This window comes from Sapajus apella, unplaced genomic scaffold (genome assembly GCF_009761245.1).
Source record: "Sapajus apella isolate SASKATOON/1434 unplaced genomic scaffold, GSC_monkey_1.0 scaffold26, whole genome shotgun sequence".
NCBI classification, from domain to species: domain Eukaryota; kingdom Metazoa; phylum Chordata; class Mammalia; order Primates; family Cebidae; genus Sapajus; species Sapajus apella.
Window position 1 is genome coordinate 17,181,451 of NW_022436966.1, and position 16,603 is coordinate 17,198,053.

The following is a 16,603-nucleotide window of genomic DNA, read 5'->3' on the forward strand; positions in this document are numbered from 1 at the left end:
CAAATTACAGATAAGTCATTTGCTTGAAGCTGGAAACTTGCCTCTCCATGTAAATTTATCTCATGACCTATAAACTTAATCGTACCATACTCCTACTAGCTTCCGTAGGTTGTCTGACGTGAAAAATGTACCAGAAGTGCTTAACCCCATAAAGTATATACAAATAAGCCATATACACATTGCCAGGAAGGATAGTGTAAGAGAAATCCATCTATAAGCTGAATAAATACAGTGAAACAGGATTTTACTCTGACAGAGCATGTTTCAAGGTTTCTATAAGCCAATTACTTCATGAGCTTATAAATGAATATGTACACTTTCAGAATGTTAAAAAAATACAAGTTTATGAAACACAATGTTATTGTTATTTTTACTTTTACCTAAAAAAAAAAACTAAATTTGGTTTGACCAGTTTCCACTGGAGTTTATCTTTGGGCAATATTTTCTCCAGAGAAAGATTTGTTCCTTTTCAGAGCCCCTCCAAAATAGAATATAAAAGCTCATTTGAAGTTTGCCTGAATATCCAAGTAGAGATGTTTCTTTACTGACATTCAACACCGAAGGCACTTCTCCCCCAAGAGCTGAGCTTCTAACTAGCAGTCTCTCTGATGCTCCAACATATGGACCCTTCCCCGAAGTGATAGTGTTCCTCTTTGGAGTCAGTATCCCACTACTGAGTTTAAAAAGGGTGAGAGGGACACTGAGGGAAGGACTCAGTTGGAAGAAAGGCTTGCAATTTATGTCCCCTTTATGAGAATAGCAATTTTACCTTTTCTCTGACAATGCCTCTAACCACCTCAAGCTTGGAGAGCTCCCCCTTTCACTGCTAAGCAAGAATATCAGAGTAAGAACCAAGCTTGCAGAGAGGTCACCCACTAAATAGCCGAAGCAGGCAATGTCCTTCATTAAGAGGGCTTACAAAACACTTAGCAGAATTTCCTCTGGCAGAAGGCATTCCTCTATGTGTTAAGTGTATGAAAGTACATCTGTCTTTAGGTTGACAGCTTTAATCCTAAGCATTTTCAGCTGTCTCAGATGAGAGAAGATGACCAGATATCTTTTTTCTGAACTTTGCATTATAGATTTTTCCAAGATTCTACAACAGCTAAAACTAGCCATTTTAAAATCAGATTTCTTTACTTGTGAATCATACTGTTTTGGAAAACACTTTTTAAACTCTTGTTCCATTTATTTAACAATTGATAGTCATTGTAAAATCATATGCTTGCAATTTACATTAATATATCATAATTGTAATAAGAAATACAACAGAATTTAAAACTAGAAAGGCGCCGAGCACAGTGGCTCATGCCTGTAATCCCAGTATTTTGGGAAGCCAAAAGGCGGGTGGATCGCGAGGTCAAGAGATCGAGACCATCCTGGCCAACATGGTAAAACCCTGTCTCTACTAAAAATATAAAAATTAGCTGGGCATGGTGGTACATCCCTGTAATTCCCAGCTACCAGGAAGCTAAGGCAGGAGAATCACTTGAACCCAGGAGGCAGGGGTTGCAGTGAGCTGAGATCACACCACTACACTCCAGCCTGGCAACAGAGCAAGACTCTGCCTCAAAACAAAAAAGAAAAAAAGAAAAAAAAAAAGCCACAAAGGAAAATAATGACTTATTTGGTAGCCAAATGACCTGAAGTTAATGTTAAAAACATCATTTTATAGTTGTCTTAAAAAAAATTATCTATAGAAGAGATTATTCTATATTATACTATATATAGAACCTTAAATGGACTAAAATAATAAGTATGATTTTAGACAAAACTTAATTATTATACTTGGTCAAAAGAAGAAGATCATTTCAAAGATAGCTTGGATTATTGTTTTTCTGCAATTTAAATTTTTAAGAGCTTCAAAACTGAGTGGCTCAAACATTTTTTATCACAATCAAAACTCAACTTAGTAATATTAATATTTTGAGTGAAGAAAACTCAGGAACAGAATAGTTATTATGTCTTTGATAAATAAGTTTATTCTGAAACCCAGACTGTGATTTTATTTTGTGCTAAAGCTACTAGGAAGAATGGGTGTTCATGCTAAAGAAAGAGATTTTTAATTCAAACCTATCTTTTTAGCATATTAAAAATGCACCTTTATCTTAGTGGTTTAGTCACATAGGATCTGCAGGCTAACCATTCCCTGAAAGGTAGTTCTCTGTATTTCAGAAGCCATTTTCTGACTTTTAAATTTTAAACTGAGACTTTGATGACCCATAAACAAGAGATAAAAGAATCCTATTTCTCTTCTGCCTATAATAAGACAATACCAAAAAATGTTAAAAGCCATGTCTTTTAACATTTTTATATTAAAAACTGTTCAAGCATCCTAAAATGCAAGCTTATGGTGACAATTAAGAGCAGAACCACTTGTCCTATCAAATTAAGGAACTGTATGTAGCAATTCTACCAAGGATATCTTCAGAGCAAAAATAAAAGGACATTTATCATATTCTCCCTTCAACTATTTCCTTGAAAGTTAGCCTTTCAAAGCTTAGGCCTAATGCACAAACTACTTTTCTTCTACTCCTAACTTAGGATTCTTTCTTTCCTCTTAAAATGTACCACCCACCTCTCTAGACAATAACTCCATGGGACGCAATGATAGAGTTCCAAATCCCACTCATGACATTTCAGTTTTAGAAAAATGAAACTAGGCTATCAATGTCACCTGAGTTTGAAAAGACTGTTCTCTGCCACAGTTCCTAAACTCAAAGGATTTCCTTTTGACATCAGGTGTGTGGAGATGTGAAAGGGAAATGAGAGTCCCTACTGGGATGGTGAACATCCTCACATTTGTGAGACCAACCGCCACACTCCCAGCTTTTCTTGTTCCCTGACAAGGCTTGTCCCAGCCCTCTCCTGGGATGCCTTTGACAGCAACTGCAAACAACAGAAGCCAGCAGGAATATGTAAGAACAGGTGCTGGGGCCTCCTGGGGACGCCTGTGCTCAGAGAAAGGGCCTCCACAGAGCTGTGCCGAGATATCCCACTTCCAAGTTGCCCTCTTGCCCTTAGCCCTTGCAGGATTTTTGCTCCTTTTCACACAGTAGATGTTTGGAAAGATTTGCAACAAAGTATTATGGCTTGTAAGGTGCTTCTGGCAAATTTTCTTGGTCAGCTTTTAAGCGACCTTGGTTGGAATCTCTGATAATATAAAATAAGAATGGAAAAGGTCATTCTTGGGTTTGTGTTCAGATAAGGGAAATGATAATAAAAAGCCAGTGCTTTTCCATATTACTCAATTATTCCAGGTGGCTGCTTTCCACTTCCTCCCACATCTCAGGAAAAGAGACATTCCTAGGTTCAGAGGCTCTCCAGCATCAAAGAGGAAACAGATCACATAATACTTCCTTCACAAACAGGTCACAATATTCACATACTCCTGCATATTAGACACCACTTCAGGAGCATCTGGCCAACTACTATTAATTCCCATCCTTTATCCACTGATTAAAATTGCTCTGTGATTAAGGGTGCTCTATACCATGGGGACAGTCAACCGTGCAAATGAACGACCACTGATACTCAAGGTGGCTGCTTCTAAAAGCGGGTCCGTGAACCAGCAGCATCATCAGGATTACTTGGGACCTTTTTAAAAATGCAAAATCTCAGGCCCACCCCAAAACTATTGAAACAGAATTTAACGAGATCCAGAATGTAACAAGATCAAGTTTAAGAAGCGCTATACGACAGCCTCTTAGAGCAACTCAGTGCTCAGGATTCAGAGAGTGAGACACTGCCCTCCATTGCAGAGATTTACACTGCTTCAAGAGCACTCCAGTGCATTCTCTAAACTTCAGACGCTCCAGGAAATATGGGCAAGAATCAATGAATCTATGTTATAGTTCATTATTAGTGGTAATAGGACTCGAACTCAGAACTCCCAACTTCTAGACTTCTACACTTTATGCTACCTCAGCTAGTCCCTAAGGAATGGATGATTCCTCCACATCTTAATGTTGGGAAGTTTTTCCCTTTGGCGTTATTATTATGGGGTAGTAAAAAGAGGGCTTCAAGTATTGGTTCTGCCATTACTTACCCCTATCACTTTGAAAACAATCGCATCTTTAAAAAAACCAATTGGATGTCCAATAAAGCAAAAGACATTAGGCCAGTGTAACTCACCCCTATAACCCCTACACTTTTGGAGGCTGAGGTGGGAGAATTGCCTGAGGCCAGAAGTTGGAGACCAGCCTGGTCTACAGAGCCAGACCCTGTCACTACAAAATAATAATTTTTAAAAGAACATTTATAAAACAACATTAATGAAATAAAAATAGAAAAGTGAGGCCATGATTTAGCAATAAGTAGCAATAGTAACAAAAATATACAAGTTCTAATTTGTAATCTAATTTCTAAAAAAACACACCCAAAGAAACACATCCTGAAATAGACATTGGAGTATTACTTATAACAGAAAAACTGAAAGCAACCAATAAACTCTGTTATAAGGATATGGCTAATTAAATTATGGAACATTTACTCATTTAAAATGATATTCACCAAGAATTGGTAGCCACATTAAAAATTCTGGTATGATGTCAAAAAGAAAAGCAGGATATAAAATTGTAGTACGTTATTATTCCAACTGTGTAAACAAAGGTACACATCTAGAAAAAAACCATTTGCAAAATGCATCATATTTTATCAAGATAAATAGAATAAGGTAATTGCTTTATAAATTTTCAGCAGTTGTTGTTTCTGTTAGCTCCTTACAAAAAAAAATTTATAAACAGGAAATGAAAACAAATTAGTAACCATGAGACCTAATATAGTTACCATAAATTATCACTAAGTCTGATTCTGAATTCATGTATGGTAATAACGAAAATGAACAATTATTGGGCACTTTCTCTGTGCTCAGGACTTGCACTAAAGGCTTCAACATTGCTCATTAAATCCTCTGAGGTCTGTAATATTATCACCCCTATTTTACAGAGGAGGAGATGGGGCTTTAAAAAAAAAATCAGGGTTTGGATAAATCACGGAGTAGATTTGTCTGGGTCTGTTTCTTCATCTCTGTAAGGAAGAGTTAGACTAACTGACCCTTAATATTTCCCTAACTCTGAGATTCTGAAAACTAAAAGCATAACAATGGCAATCAAAAAAGTTTAACACAAGCATGAGGCAAAGGAAGGTTATGCATGGACACTTCAGGCAGCCCTCCTTAGGTAAAACCTTAAGGAAGGCCAAGTTTGCCTCCCCTGTCTTTGCCCCTTCTCCATCTGGAGGTGCCTCCCCTCCTGCTCTCCTTTGCTTCTCTTTGCTTTCAGAATAACTGTCAGCAAGATTAATTTAGATCCATGCGTTTCCTCTCCCTGGGGCATTTGCCTTTGAATCTTCTCTCAATGCAGTGAAAGTTGTGTCCTGCCCCCTTAAGAAAGGATTTCAGGCAGAAGCACACTGGTGGAAGAAGTGTTTACCCATCAGGCACCCTGTCTGCCAGCAAAGGCAGCTTCCTTCCTCAGCTGCTCCTGGGCTGATGGGCAGATGAGGAAAACTAGGAAAAGGGGCAAAGCCCCAACTCAAATAGTACCTATTGAGACTTCTTTCAGATGCATTCACGCATATATACAGCTGAAGTCGTCTTGCAAAACTGATGGACAAAATTCAACCTTGTGATACTAGAAACTATTATTTATGACAGCTAGTTTTCACATCGCAAATAAATCACCACCTGGTCACTTTAAATAGCAAAATCACCTCTCGATGTGCAATTAATAAAAAATATTTCACATACAGGATTTCAGGTGTTTATACACAATGTCTCTCAAATCCCTGCAAAACATGTACACATGGAACATTCAGCAAAATGATAAAAAGTACACACCTGTATGACTACAATAATTGATTAATTTAATAATACTTCACAGTGTCTTCTTGACAATGTTATTAACCACTAAACAATAAATAATTACTTGCTATAGTATAGTATATCTAGTACATATATATAGCATTATTCTCATGATGTAATACTTTATAGCTATTTTGAGCATTTGGGAAAATTGGGAAAAAGACTAGAAAAAATGAAACATTAGTCTTTGTAGTAGAATAACTGAAAATTAAAATAATGAATAATTCTGCTAAAAAGAATTAGCTCAGCTTTATTCAGTGTTTTAATTCTAACCTACTATTTTTTTAATCTGTGTTTATAGAAATGTTCTCTACATTTTTTAAGAAACTGTGTGCTAAAAATGATATTCCAAATGAAGGATTTTTAAATTGATATCTAAATTTTTCATTAAATATATAAAAATTTTAAATGCAAGCAAATAAATTTGTACTTCAAAAATGTAGCATTTTGGTAGTGCTTAGTGGAAAGCAATGCCTTTGTGAGCTCATTTAAGTTTCAATTGATATACTGTCTTTTATACAAGTGCAGCATGAGCTATACCACACTTGATTTAATTGATTTTATTATTATTAGGCCTGTTAATGTTTTAGAATTGATTATGCCAGGGAGAGACGGAAAGAGTCGTTGTATTGAATGAGTTATTTTATAAAGCACAAGTTTAACTCATCAAAATCTCTATTTTTTAGAAAGAAATGAATTTGTTGTTCTTGCACAGGTTTAATTAAACAACATTAAGAAAAAAAAATCCTTAGAGTTGAGAACTTTCCAACCCATTCATTTTAGCTACAGAATTGGCAAAAACATACAACATGATGTGCAATTTCCTTATTTTGGAGTATTAGTTGTTAGTATGGGGTTTCTCAACCCCAACACTTTTTCACACTTTTTCAATGTTGTTGATAACAATTAAGAAAAGACATAGAATACTCAATTCTGTTCACTCAAATTTGGTAGATTCCCGGAGTGAGTTTCTTACCCCAACATTAGTGTTACAATGCACACAAGTTTAACTGTAGTTAGCTACTTTCATTCAGGGCTCTTGTTAGCATCTTATAGTAAAGGCGTGGATGAGGAGGGGGGAAAATAAAGCTTTGACAGATGGTACTCAGCGTTTGACTCCTGCTGAGCTCAGCAGGACCTGTGGTTTCCAAGGTTAGGGCTGTCAAAATGGCTCTGTCTATCAAGTGAATAACAAAGTGTAGACTGCCTGTCTGTTTCCTATACAAAACTTACATTTCATGTGCCATTATTGTCGGTCTTTCTGCTGATTTAATAACTTCTAAGGAAAAGAACTGGGGGTTCTGATGCAGCCTCACTATTTAAGAAACTACTTGGAAAGGGAATTCTCAAGGGCTGAAAGAGGTAGGCCGTGATCTGATCTCTTTCTCTTTGGCTTCTCTCTAAGGCTTTAAGACATAAAAGGGATTCAAAAGCCACCAAAGGTTCATTTTTGGCTAAAAGCTAAATGTGAAACTTTCAAAATGAACTCAAATGCTGTCTTCCTCTCAAAAGGGTAAAATGTTTTTTGTTAAGAATCCTTGGGGTGGTGGACAATTATTCAACTAGAAATATTGAGAATGAAAGTGGAACTGTTTCTATTATGAAATCCATGGATGTACTTAGCTGTGTTTGTCAGGGCCTGTTTTTCACATTTCATAGCTCTTAATATTAAAGACTCCCACCTTTTTCCACCTATTTCTAAAGCCTTCAGATGGTCAGATAAAGTACCTGATGCTGAAAAGCAGGAAATTGAATCGTGTCTCCAAAATGTGCCTTTTGTCATGCGCTGTTACAGCTACATTTCTTGGTAAGTCTCATGTTCTCCTTTATGCATATTTTCTGATTACAAGATTGTTATTGACCTCTTGGAATTTTAATAAAAAGCCTGTGGATTCATAAACCCAGGCTTTCTATTAAGACAATGCTGAAATTAGGATTGGGTTGTTGCTGCTGAATAAATTAATAATTATATTTCAATATTTATATTAAATATTAATACACTTAAATTTAATACACTTAAAGCAAAACACCTGATTATTTCAAAAATGTGGCATTTGAAAATTTACAGACTTAGACTTTAATCCTGTCCCAATACTGACCATTTTAGTTGTCATTTTTGAGAAGCTGATAAAGGGAAATCTGTCTCTTTTCAATGCTGGCTTGAGCAAACATTTCACTAATGTAGTGATTATTCCCTACCAGCATATCTGAAAAGATTACATTCACCCTACAATATAGTTGAAGAAATTTCTTCTGCACACATTTAGTTTATATAAGTCCCATAATCATAAAGGGAATTTTATTTGGAAGAATGACCATTTATTATGATTTTCAGTATAGCTCAGTATTTTGAACAGTAAATTTTTTAAAAACATTTTAAGCTTTAAATATTTACCTTCTTTTAAAACTTATTTTAAAAACCCTAACCCAGTATTTTTTTTCTGAGACACAGGGCCTACACTACATGCATATTAGATATTCAGAAATGTTATTGAATTGAAATTAAAAGGATATTGACTATTGAGTAAAAGATGAAAGGGATTCTTAAATTGAAATAAAAGGGAGACAACTTTTACATCAGATTATTCTAAGAAATTATCAAATGCCAATTTAGTATAAAGCCTTTTCCAGTTGTGCTTGGGTTTTATCCTGGAAATGTTTGATGCTTTTAATCATCTCTGTAGATAATAATGATAATTAAACAGAAATTTCAAAAAAAATTCTAAACTAAAATATAGTTTTCTTCTCCCTTTTTATTTCTCTCCCTTTAGCTTTCTTTATTCCATAGGGCAGTTTCTAAGCTTCTTTCTAACAGCCTATACTATCACTACACCATTCCTGTCCCCAAAGGAGGTGTTGTTAATGGTAAACTTGCTGAATCAAATTGCTTTTCATGTGTTTGCATTTTTTGAAGAGTCTCTGAGGGGTTTCTTCATGTGTCTATGGGGAAAGTGTGCTTCTGTATTTTCATCCAAGTTCATAAACTGTAAGGCTCTGGAAATTAAGTCCATCTCTGGCAGGAAATCAGCAATCTTGGAGGAAGGAAACAGAACTAAAACAGCTATGATGTTTGAGCTCTACGACCACATACTTAGCCTCCAACAGAATCCTTTCTGATTCTAACCCACAGCACTGGCCCAGAGCTCTGGGACCAAGAGGTCAAAATATCCAGAGCTAACTAATATAACTAATATGTTCTATGTGCACTAAGCCCTTCAATCATTTTGTAGTTGTTGTTGTTAAGAGTAGTAAAATACACATAACATAAAATTTAGCATCTTAATCATTTTTAAACATACAATTCAGTAGTGTTAAATACATTCACATTATTGGGCAACTAATCACCAGAACTGTTTTGATCTTAAGAAAACTCTATATTCATAAACAACACCTCCTCCATTCCCCTCTTCCAGGCCCTTGGCAAACACCATTCTACTTTCTGTCTTTATGAATTGAGTATTCTAGGTACCTTACATGTAAATGGAATCATTATAGTATTTGTCTGTTTGTGCTGGCTTAATTTTACCTAGCATAATGTTTTCAAAGTTCATCAATGTTGTAGCATGTGTCAGAATTTTCTTCCATTTTAAGACTGAATAATATTCTATTTTATGTATATGCACCACATTCTGCTTATCCGTTCATCTGTCATTTGACACTTGGATTGCTTCTACCTTTTGGCTACTGTCAATAAGGCTGCTATGCACATGGGTGTGCAACCTTCAGTCATTTCAGAGTGTGATTACTACATGCTGCAGAGTGAATTAAGACACACTGGAGAAAACACTTGAGAAAAGTAGGCAGAAAATTACAATAATAAAAATAATAGATAACACTTATTGAGAGCTTTCTCTGTACCAGACACTGAGCCACAACACAATACTGATCTTAACTTTCTGAGAGATGCACTATTATTATCCTCATTTTGTAGAAGTAAAAAGAAGCACAGAGAGGTTGGTTAACTAGTCCAAAGTCACTCACCAAGTAAGTCACTGGAATGCAAATCTGGGAAATTGGGCCAGAGTTTATTCATTTGGAGGAGGAAAGAAATTACATAATCTGTATTCATGGAGCCACAGCCAAGTACCCTTAGGGAAGAACTCCTTGACCATGGCACAGAGCATGGCCTGAGCAAAAGAGCACTTGAATGAGAGCCAGAGAAAACAGCTCTGTCACTAGCTAGCTGCAGGACCCTGAACAAGACAACTGCCCTTCTGGGCTTAATATTTCATCTGTGGAAGGAGAGACTGAATTGAGTGTTCTATGGTCTGTGATTTCCAGCAATTCCCTCATTTCATGTGAAATGTATTATGGAATACTTTATGACTTGGTTATTTTACCCACTTGAAGATGAGAAGGTAATTTTTAATTTTCAAATATATGCTTAAGTCTACAAATTTTGATAATGACTAATTTTCTGATTCTCATTTCACTATATGCAAATTATTCCTTATATAAAAAATATCATTTGTACTTCTCTAATGAATCTAAAAAGAAAGAATACAATAACATGGTACCAACAAGAGTGTGTGAGGTCAAATGTTTCTCCTTCAGAGGTCCCTGAGCTATGCCTACCTCAACAAAAGCAGAGAGTTGAAGACAGTGCTCACATAACATATATTCAAATAATTAGGTTTATAAGACACCCCTCACTCCCATTTCACCCTGCCACTGAGAGAAACGAGAAGGGTGAGCTTGAATTAATCTATGTTTCCCTCTTCACATAAAAATGTACCACTTCATTGTATCTCTATAAACACAGACTGTACATAAGTACCCTTATTATCATAAATAATTTTACTAGCTCTTTTGCTTCTACAGTTATAAGTTTAGGTTATGATTTTTTGTGTTCACTTTCAGAGCATAACCCTAATTCTGGGTGTAGTGATTGAATTGGATCCAAGGAAACAAAGGAAAAATATTTTTAAAGAAATGCTTTAAAGATTTTTTTTTAATTCTGAGTTCCTGCAGAAAAGTATTTGAATGCCACTGATCTTTATAAGTAGGTGCACATTTGCAAACCCATGAAGAACACTTACCAGAAAGAGTCTTGCAAATCAGGCTCAAGAGAAGACTTGAGTTGCACTTCTGTTGGAATTCTGTACAAATCAAGTGGCAAATGCTTATTTTACCAAAGTCCAAGTGTTTCAAGTAGAGTTCAGTCAAGTGATTGATCAGGTCTGCATTTTTTCAGGGATGTCTGCAGATAAAGTTCAATATTAACTTAAGGGAATGTTTTCATTTACTTGTAGCTAGCATTTATGGCAGGATAGACAGTTTTATTTTAAACCAAATTATTACAGTGGAAGCTTTCTCCATATTCCAATACATGAATTTGTTATTCTTCATGTAGTAACTACATTCAACCTGCTGCCAAGATAAAGAATTCTGTGCTACGTACTTCACCTTCCATCTCTGCTTTCGAAAGATGTGAATTCTGCAAACCAGACAGAAGAGGGAGCTATCCATCTGGAAATTAACCAATCCTTTCAAAAACATGCCAAATAAATATAGAAGAAAATTCTAATATCAAATCTTATTTAGTCTTGTATTTTATAAAAATACTATAATTTTTCGGGTGCATTAAAAATGACAAAACTACCAGTAAAGGCAAAAACACTGAGTTAATTAATGAAGAGGCAAAATATACAAACCATTAAAAGGCCAATTAAAAATACTCACATTTTACTGTTTGAGCTCACATTTTATAGCAAAATGTAGAACCAGAACACACCTCCAAAAAGGGCAAAATAATACTTTACTGCTATACATATTATTAATATCACCTTCCTATGGATCCTGTTCTTAAAATGGAATGCTAACTTTAAAATTGATAACATCTGGAAATAATGGCAAAAAGGAAAAACTGTTGGGCTGCATTTGTCTTGAAAATGCTATGTAATAAGATTTACTTAATATATTTGAAAAAAGAAAAATGTTTTGTTCCCCAATTTGTTGCAACATCTGAAAGTTCATGAGGTTATGACCCCTCTTTAAGAAAGCATCTCCCACCACCTGCAAATACCCCAGGAAAAGCAGTTGGAAACAATAAAACACGTGCTAGTTAACTGTTACCAGGGAAACGGTTCTGGTTCACCAATCAGAGCGCCTGTGCTTCCCAGTGGCTTTGTCCGAGGGAGACATGCGCCAGCTGTTCGTGAATAACCATTGTTATAGATCATCAGGAAATCACAGTCAGCAGGCAACCCAGCCCCACTGGAAGTTTATTTCTCATATTTGTTCATCACCAGGGCAATTCTCCACCTTTAAAACATCCCCTTATGCTGGGTTAACTAAATAACAGCCTACACGGGTAGGGTCATTTAAAGGAGGCATGTTGCAAAATGGTCTTTTTGCCAGCAAACAGATTTCTAACTTCAATTCCAACTGCATCACCCTCCCACCCCCTTCACTTTCCAGTGGCAGTTTTAAGACTGATATCTGAAGTCTGTGCCCCTTTGAGTGCTGTTCCTCTTTCACTTAATTGGCACTCCAGGCACCAAGAGCTTTCACACCATACCCTCCAAAACCTGAGACCATTTGACAGTTCCCCATGCTGGAAAGACCAGTGTGATTTGCAAAAGGGGGCTCTGAAGAGGCTGTTTGGGCTGTCATAAGGGGCTGAGAGGACAAAACCCTGGTTCCCTCCCTCGCTAACACACACACAATCCAACCAGAACAGCCCCACCTTATCAATTTTATTATTTTTATAAAATTATAAATTCATAGATTTTTTCGAGATAATATGGCATTACTTTTTAAAGTTCAAAAACCGTCTCTCAACCTGTCCAATCATCTGACTCATCTTAAAAAGCAGAGACATCTAGAGTTTTAGTTTCAAGTACAGTATGTTAGGCGCTTAAGAAGTCACCACTCTAACAAGTAAAAAACAAGAAAACCTGAAAAATCAACAGCTTTTCTTAGATCTGTCAGAGAAGTGAGGTCATAGGACAAATTGCTGTCCCCAAAATTGGAGAGACAGACAGACAAATACAGAGAATCACAACTTACTGGAGCAGAAGTCTATGAGCAGTCTGTTTCTCAGGAGCCAGTGCCAGGGTTAGAAAATCAGAACTGCAATTGCTAGAAGATCAGTGTGGACATGTCTGAAAGTTAAAAACTCAGGAGGACCCATACATAGTGGGTCCATCACAAGTTACCTATAGAGAAGCAAAAATAAGAATTACACCTGACTTCCTCAGAACATGCAAGAAAGAAGAGAGTGGTGTAAAATATTTAAATTGTAGAGATAAAAACTACCAGCCTAGAACTCTGTATGATGTGAAATTATCCTTCAAAAGTATTTCTTCTTTACTTTTTGAGAAATTGAGAGAATCTGTTGGCCAGTAGTCCTGTCTTGCAAGAAATTCTTAAAAGAAGTTCTTCAGAACAAAAGAAAATTATATCAGTTAGAAACTCAGATCTACACAAAGAAAGGAGCAATGGAGAATGAATCAGTGAAAGTAAAATAAAACTTTTATTTTTCTTATTCTTAATTGACTTAACACTAAACAGTTTGTTCAAAATAACAATGATATATTCAATTATGTACACTTATAATTTTATGCATATGTGCACACACATAAACATACATATATATGCTAATGTATGCTTATGTGTAAGTGAGTGAATAATGGCAATGATACGAAAGACAGAGCAGAGGAGTTAGGAATATTTTGATATTATAATGTACTTGCACTGCTCATAAAGCAGTATATTGTTAATTGGACTTGAATTCATTATAAATGTCTATTGCAAACTCTGGGGCAACTACTGAATGTTTTTTTTAGAAAGGAGAGAAAATGAAATCATATAAAATGTTCAATTAAACTACAAAAGCAGAAAAAGTATAGAGGACAAAATGGGAATGAAGAGCAAGAAGAATAAATAGAAAATAATAATAAATAAAGTACATATTAATCCAACTATAATAATCACTTTAACCTCCAATGGTCTATGCCAACTAACTGACAGAGATTCTCAGAGTAGATTAAAAAACGAGACCCAACTACAAGTTGTATAAAAGAAACCCACTTTAAATATAAAGACATGTAAAGATTAAGAGTATAAAGAAAAAAATACCATGTACTACTAATCAAAAGAAAGCAGAAAATCTGTTTAAAAAATCAGGAGTAGCTATATTAATTTCAAAGAGAGCCAACTTCAGAGCTAGTTAGGAGGGATAAAGAGAGCTACTCCATAATGATGGAAGGGTGAATCCTCTAAAACAACATGACAGTTGTTAGCATGTATGCACTCAACAGAGCACGAAAGTATGTGAAGCAAAAACTGACAGAAATGCAAGGAGAAATAGATAGATCTACTATTATAATTGGAGACTTTACCACTGTCAGAAATGGACAGATCCAAGAGACAGAAAATCAGTAAAGACATAGTTGAACTCAACAACACCATCAATCAATGGGGTATAATTGACATCCATAGATTATTTCATCCAACAACAGATTACACATCTATCTCAAGCTCACATGGAACATTCACCAGGATAGAATACTTTCTGGGCCATAATATACACCTTAAAATTTTTAAAAGGATGGTAATCATACAATGTATGCTGTTAGAACATAATGGAATTAAACAAAATATCAATAACAGAATGATAACTGGAAAAGCTCAAAAAACTTAGAGACTAACACACCTTTAAATAACATATGAGTCAAAGAATAAATCTCAAGTGACATTAAAAATATACAGCTTATCAAAATTTGTGGAATGCAATGAAGCAACATTTAGAGAGAAGCTTATAACATTTAATGCTTGTATTATGAAAGAAGAAAGATCTAAAATAAATAACCTAAGCTTCCACTTTAGGGAACTAGGGGAAAAAGAACAAATTAAATCCGAGGAAAGCAGAAAAAATTAAAAATTAAAGCAGAAATCAATGAAATTGATAACAGCAAATCAATAGAAACATTCAACAAAACCAAATGCTGGTTCTCTGAAAAGATAATAAGATAAATCGTTAACCAGGATAAATAAGAAAAAAAGATAAAACTAATCTTAATGATAAGCACTAATATCAGAAATGAAATCGAGGATACCTTGCAGATATCATGGGCATTAAAAGGATAATAAAAGAATATTATGAACAACTGTATACACACAGATTTGATAATTTGGATGAAACGAACCAATTCCTTGATACAGTTTGCCAAAATTCACACTAAAAGAAATGAACAATGTGAATGGCCTATATCTATTAGTGAAATTAGATCAGTAATTAAGAACCTTCCAACACAGAAAGCACAAGCTCCAGATAAGCATGCTCATGAATTCTACCAAACATTTAAAGAAGAAATTACACCAGTTCTCTATAATCTGTTTTAGAAAATAAAAACAGAGGGAATACTTCCTAACTCATCCCATGAGGCCAGCATTACCCTAATACCAAAATCTGACAAAGACATTACAAGAAAGACTACAGACCAATGCCTCTCATGAACAGAGATGCAGAAATCCTCTACAAAATATTAGCAAGTCAAATTCAACAATGTATAAAAATAGTTTTACACCATGACTAACTGTGATTTATCCCAGTTTTGCAAGGATGGTTCAACATTTGAAAGTTAATGAAATCTAGCATTTCAAAAAAACTAAAGAAAAATCACATGATCCTATCAATAGATGCAGAAAAAGTATTTGACAAATGCAACACCTATTTATGGTTTTTAAAAAAACTCTCAGCAAACTAGGAATAGAAAGGAATCCCCTAAACTTATAAAGAATATCTACCAAAAAAAAAAAAAAAGAATATCTACCAAAGAAACTATAGCAAACATCATACTTAATGGTGAGAAGCTCAAAGCTTTCTCACTAAGATCAGGAATAACACAAGAATGTCTCTTCTCTCCACTGATTTTTGACACCATACTGGCAGTTCCAGCTAATGCAATAAAACAAGAAAAGGAAATAGAAAATATACGGATTGGAAGAGAAGAAATAAAACAGTTTTTGTTCACAGATGGCATGACCATATATATATAGAAAACCCAAAATAATCAATGAAAAACTCCTCGAGAGAGCAGAAGATCAAACACTGCATGTTCTCACTCATAGGCGGGTGTTGAACAATGAGAACACATGGACACAGGGAGGGGAGCACTACACACTGGGGTCAGTTGGGGGGAAATAGGGGAGGGAGGGTGGGGGGTGGGAAGCTGGGGAGAGATAGCAAGGGGAGAAATGCCAGATGTAGGTGATGGGGAGGAAGGCAGCAAATCACACTGCCATGTGTGTTCCTATGCAACAATTCTGCATGTTCTTCACATGTACCCCAAAACCTAAAATGCAATAAAATAAATAAATGGGAAAAAAAAAAAAAAGAAAAAACTCCTCAAAAAAAGTCAATCACTTTCCTATATACCAGCAATGAACAGTGACATTTGAAATTAACAACACATTGCCATTTATATTAATACCCTAAAAATGAAATACTTAACTATAAATCTAACAAGATCTCTATAAAAAACTACAGAAGTCTGATGAAAGATATCAAGGAAGAACTAAATAGATAGTTCATGTTCCTAAGAAAACTATATTGTCAATATGTCAGTTATACTTAACTTGAACTATAGATTGAAAGAACTCCCAATAAAAGTCCCAGAAAGTGATTTTGTGTATATTGACAAACCAATTCTAATGTTTATGTGCAGAGGCAAAAGATCCACAATACCAACTCATTATTGAAGGAGAATAAAATTGAAGGACTGACACTACCTG

The 16,603-nt window shown here is 35.3% G+C and overlaps 1 long non-coding RNA gene across 1 annotated transcript in view; it reads left to right on the forward strand.

Annotated features, from left to right (window-relative positions):
* Nucleotides 1-16,603, forward strand: part of LOC116560608 — an 84,643-nt gene that overhangs the window by 25,697 nt on the left and 42,343 nt on the right. Inside the window, exon 2 of the long non-coding RNA XR_004273045.1 lies at nucleotides 7,568-7,670. This is a non-coding gene — a long non-coding RNA (uncharacterized LOC116560608). The remainder of the gene's footprint in view (nucleotides 1-7,567; nucleotides 7,671-16,603) is intronic.